Raw genomic sequence first — 5,929 nt, 5'->3', positions numbered from 1 at the left:
CATGTATTATTTTCATTTAATGCCATTTGATGCCCAAGTTCACCATTGCTATTTCATTGTTAGATCTGTAGTATTTACTACTCCAACTAATGTGGCACAATAGGTCTATTAATGTTGACTTTTGACATTCATGATGTGATCTCTCCCCTGTTCAAATGTTCTCTTTTTGAATCCTTTTTTGATGTAGTTAGCTTTTGGTATCTTTGTGAAGTGTTACCTGCAGTGTATTGCAACTCACTTTATATTTATGCATCTAGCCAGATCAAACTATAGATTTTAAAATTGTGTTTTGCTGCTTTACCACAAAGAAACCATCATTCAGGTGTAAGAGCGAAGACTGGTCAGCTTAGAATTAAAATAATATGACAAGGTTGTATGGTGCACTTTATTCAGAATACATTAGTTAGTCAGCTTAGAGTTAGAACAATACGACAAGGTTGTATGGTGCACTTTATTCAGAATACATTAGTTAGTCAGCTTAGAGTTAGAACAATATGACAAGGTTGTATGGTGCACTTTATGAATACATTAGTTAGTCAGCTTAGAGTTAGAACAATATGACAAGGTTGTATGGGGCACTTTATGAATACATTAGTTAGTCAGCTTAGAGTTAGAACAATATGACAAGGTTGTATGGGGCACTTTATGAATACATTAGTTAGTCAGCTTAGAGTTAGAACAATATGACAAGGTTGTATGGGGCACTTTATGAATACATTAGTTAGTCAGCTTAGAGTTAGAACAATACGACAAGGTTGTATGGAGCACTTTATGAATACATTAGTTAGTCAGCTTAGAGTTAGAACAATACGACAAGGTTGTATGGTGCACTTTATGAATACATTAGTTAGTCAGCTTAGAGCTAGAACAATACGACAAGGTTGTATGGTGCACTTTATGAATACATTAGTTAGTCAGCTTAGAGTTAGAACAATATGACAAGGTTGTATGGGGCACTTTATGAATACATTAGTTAGTCAGCTTAGAGTTAGAACAATACGACAAGGTTGTATGGTGCACTTTATGAATACATTAGTTAGTCAGCTTAGAGTTAGAACAATACGACAAGGTTGTATGGTGCACTTTATTCAGAATACATTAGTTAGTCAGCTTAGAGTTAGAACAATATGACAAGGTTGTATGGGGCACTTTATGAATACATTAGTTAGTCAGCTTAGAGTTAGAACAATACGACAAGGTTGTATGGTGCACTTTATGAATACATTAGTTAGTCAGCTTAGAGTTAGAACAATACGACAAGGTTGTATGGTGCACTTTATTCAGAATACATTAGTTAGTCAGCTTAGAGTTAGAACAATATGACAAGGTTGTATGGTGCACTTTATGAATACATTAGTTAGTCAGCTTAGAGTTAGAACAATACGACAAGGTTGTATGGTGCACTTTATTCAGAATACATTAGTTAGTCAGCTTAGAGTTAGAACAATATGACAAGGTTGTATGGTGCACTTTATGAATACATTAGTTAGTCAGCTTAGAGTTAGAACAATACGACAAGGTTGTATGGTGCACTTTATGAATACATTAGTTAGTCAGCTTAGAGTTAGAACAATATGACAAGGTTTTGGAGCACTTTATGAATACATTAGTTAGTCAGCTTAGAGTTAGAACAATACGACAAGGTTGTATGGTGCACTTTATGAATACATTAGTTAGTCAGCTTAGAGTTAGAACAATATGACAAGGTTGTATGGTGCACTTTATGAATACATTAGTTAGTCGGCTTAGAGTTAGAACAATATGACAAGGTTGTATGGGGCACTTTATGAATACATTAGTCAGTCAGCTTAGAGTTTGAACAATATGACAAGGTTGTATGGTGCACTTTATGAATACATTAGTTAGTCAGCTTAGAGTTAGAACAATACGACAAGGTTGTATGGTGCACTTTATGAATACATTAGTTAGTCAGCTTAGAGTTAGAACAATATGACAAGGTTGTATGGAGCACTTTATAAATACATTAGTCAGTCAGCTTAGAGTTAGAACAATACGACAAGGTTGTATGGTGCACTTTATTCAGAATACATTAGTTAGTCAGCTTAGAGTTAGAACAATATGACAAGGTTGTATGGTGCACTTTATGAATACATTAGTTAGTCAGCTTAGAGTTAGAACAATACGACAAGGTTGTATGGTGCACTTTATGAATACATTAGTTAGTCAGCTTAGAGTTAGAACAATACGACAAGGTTGTATGGTGCACTTTATGAATACATTAGTTAGTCAGCTTAGAGTTAGAACAATACGACAAGGTTGTATGGTGCACTTTATTCAGAATACATTAGTTAGTCAGCTTAGAGTTAGAACAATATGACAAGGTTGTATGGTGCACTTTATGAATACATTAGTTAGTCAGCTTAGAGTTAGAACAATATGACAAGGTTGTATGGTGCACTTTATTCAGAATACATTAGTTAGTCAGCTTAGAGTTAGAATAATATAACATGGTTGTATGGTGCAATTTATGAATACATTAGTCAGTCAGCTTAGAGTTTGAACAATATGACAAGGTTGTATGGTGCACTTTATGAATACATTAGTTAGTCAGCTTAGAGTTAGAACAATACGACAAGGTTGTATGGTGCACTTTATTCAGAATACATTAGTTAGTCAGCTTAGAGTTAGAACAATATGACAAGGTTGTATGGTGCACTTTATGAATACATTAGTTAGTCAGCTTAGAGTTAGAACAATACGACAAGGTTGTATGGTGCACTTTATGAATACATTAGTTAGTCAGCTTAGAGTTAGAACAATACGACAAGGTTGTATGGTGCACTTTATTCAGAATACATTAGTTAGTCAGCTTAGAGTTAGAACAATATGACAAGGTTGTATGGTGCACTTTATGAATACATTAGTTAGTCAGCTTAGAGTTAGAACAATATGACAAGGTTGTATGGAGCACTTTATGAATACATTAGTTAGTCAGCTTAGAGTTAGAACAATACGACAAGGTTGTATGGTGCACTTTATGAATACATTAGTTAGTCAGCTTAGAGTTAGAACAATACGACAAGGTTGTATGGTGCACTTTATTCAGAATACATTAGTTAGTCAGCTTAGAGTTAGAACAATATGACAAGGTTGTATGGTGCACTTTATGAATACATTAGTTAGTCAGCTTAGAGTTAGAACAATATGACAAGGTTGTATGGAGCACTTTATGAATACATTAGTTAGTCAGCTTAGAGTTAGAACAATACGACAAGGTTGTATGGTGCACTTTATGAATACATTAGTTAGTCAGCTTAGAGTTAGAACAATACGACAAGGTTGTATGGTGCACTTTATGAATACATTAGTTAGTCAGCTTAGAGTTAGAACAATACGACAAGGTTGTATGGAGCACTTTATGAATACATTAGTTAGTCAGCTTAGAGTTAGAACAATATGACAAGGTTGTATGGAGCACTTTATAAATACATTAGTTAGTCAGCTTAGAGTTAGAATAATATAACATGGTTGTATGGTGCACTTTATGAATACATTAGTTAGTCAGCTTAGAGTTAGAACGATATGACAAGGTTGTATGGTGCACTTTATGAATACATTAGTTAGTCAGCTTAGAGTTAGAACAATACGACAAGGTTGTATGGTGCACTTTATTCAGAATACATTAGTTAGTCAGCTTAGAGTTAGAACAATATGACAAGGTTGTATGGTGCACTTTATGAATACATTAGTTAGTCAGCTTAGAGTTAGAACAATACGACAAGGTTGTATGGTGCACTTTATGAATACATTAGTTAGTCAGCTTAGAGTTAGAACAATATGACAAGGTTTTTGGAGCACTTTATGAATACATTAGTTAGTCAGCTTAGAGTTAGAACAATACGACAAGGTTGTATGGTGCACTTTATGAATACATTAGTTAGTCAGCTTAGAGTTAGAACGATATGACAAGGTTGTATGGTGCACTTTATGAATACATTAGTTAGTCAGCTTAGAGTTAGAACAATACGACAAGGTTGTATGGTGCACTTTATGAATACATTAGTTAGTCAGCTTAGAGTTAGAACAATATGACAAGGTTGTATGGTGCACTTTATGAATACATTAGTTAGTCAGCTTAGAGTTAGAACAATATGACAAGGTTGTATGGAGCACTTTATAAATACATTAGTTAGTCAGCTTAGAGTTAGAATAATATAACATGGTTGTATGGTGCACTTTATGAATACATTAGTTAGTCAGCTTAGAGTTAGAACGATATGACAAGGTTGTATGGTGCACTTTATGAATACATTAGTTAGTCAGCTTAGAGTTAGAACAATACGACAAGGTTGTATGGTGCACTTTATTCAGAATACATTAGTTAGTCAGCTTAGAGTTAGAACAATATGACAAGGTTGTATGGGGCACTTTATGAATACATTAGTTAGTCAGCTTAGAGTTAGAACAATATGACAAGGTTGTATGGTGCACTTTATGAATACATTAGTTAGTCAGCTTAGAGTTAGAACAATATGACAAGGTTGTATGGAGCACTTTATAAATACATTAGTTAGTCAGCTTAGAGTTAGAATAATATAACATGGTTGTATGGTGCAATTTATGAATACATTAGTCAGTCAGCTTAGAGTTTGAACAATATGACAAGGTTGTATGGTGCACTTTATGAATACATTAGTTAGTCAGCTTAGACTTAGAACAATATGACAAGGTTGTATGGGGCACTTTATGAATACATTAGTTAGTCAGCTTAGAGTTAGAACAATATAACATGGTTGTATGGTGCACTTTATGAATACATTAGTTACACAAACCCAATCTCTTTTGGGGAGAGATATATTATATTCAGAGATATTTTGTTCTGTTTACCTTCTGGTTCCCACATATAATCTCTATGTTTCATCCCATAAAGACATAACTTTGAACCAGTTTAAATACATGTGGTAGCAGTAAAATTTGATTTCTGAAGAATACCCAAAGTGAAGGATGGTGTAGTAAAGGATTTAAATGCAAGTCTAAACTCTTAAAAGTTGAGTGCATATCAATGTTGAAAAAAAACAAAGCCCTATATTATGACCTTTGAAAAAATAGAAGTGCATATGAACTTTTCATTCTAGAATATAATTTTCTACAAAATGTCATAGTAAGTGTGGTACAATTTAAGCCTTAAAGGGAGTTCCAATGCAAAATTGCATTGTCTATTTTTTTACAGAAGTTCAACCTATAGGCCTTCCTTGTGAACCAGTACTTTGAAATTGACTTGCTCTTGAATTCATGTTATCAATGCAATATGTGCCACCTGATGTTAAACATGAGCTATTTCTTTTATTATCCCTTATGGTCCATTACCTGGTTATTTTCTGCCATCTTTTAGGTTCATCATAATGATGCAAATATTCAAAGTCAATAGACCATGACTGAAGCTACAGGTCAAAACATTCTCAATAGAAATCTGATGTGCAAATGCTAAAATTAGTGCATACCAAATATCAATTACCTTCTACTAGTTGTTCCCAATAAACTGACCTAATTACAGACAGATACATGTAAATAAAGGCAACAGCAGTATACCACTGTTCAAGTTATAAACAGACCAAGAGAAAACAAATCTAGGTTACAAATCCAAACAAGGAAACATCATAAACACTGAACCAAACGTTTACCTACATAGAAACAAACAATTTGATAACAACTGCCATATCTTGTAACAACTCAATAAGCCATTTCTGATTTGGTGGGGCCAAACAATCTCCATTGAAATGAGATGTGCCAATGTTAATACAACTGCATACCAAAAGTCCTTGACCTAACGCTAGCCACATGACCTTATCACAAACAAATACATGTTTGATGCCTCTGGTGCCAGAAACAGCATACCTTTATCCTAGCTTTTTTGACTGTCAAGGTGAGATATAAATGCACATCAAGATTATGGAATTATTTCTTATTT

The sequence above is a fragment of the Mytilus galloprovincialis genome, chromosome 5, assembly GCF_965363235.1.
Source record: "Mytilus galloprovincialis chromosome 5, xbMytGall1.hap1.1, whole genome shotgun sequence".
Lineage (NCBI taxonomy): Eukaryota > Metazoa > Mollusca > Bivalvia > Mytilida > Mytilidae > Mytilus > Mytilus galloprovincialis.
Note: the sequence above shows the minus strand (reverse complement) of the source record.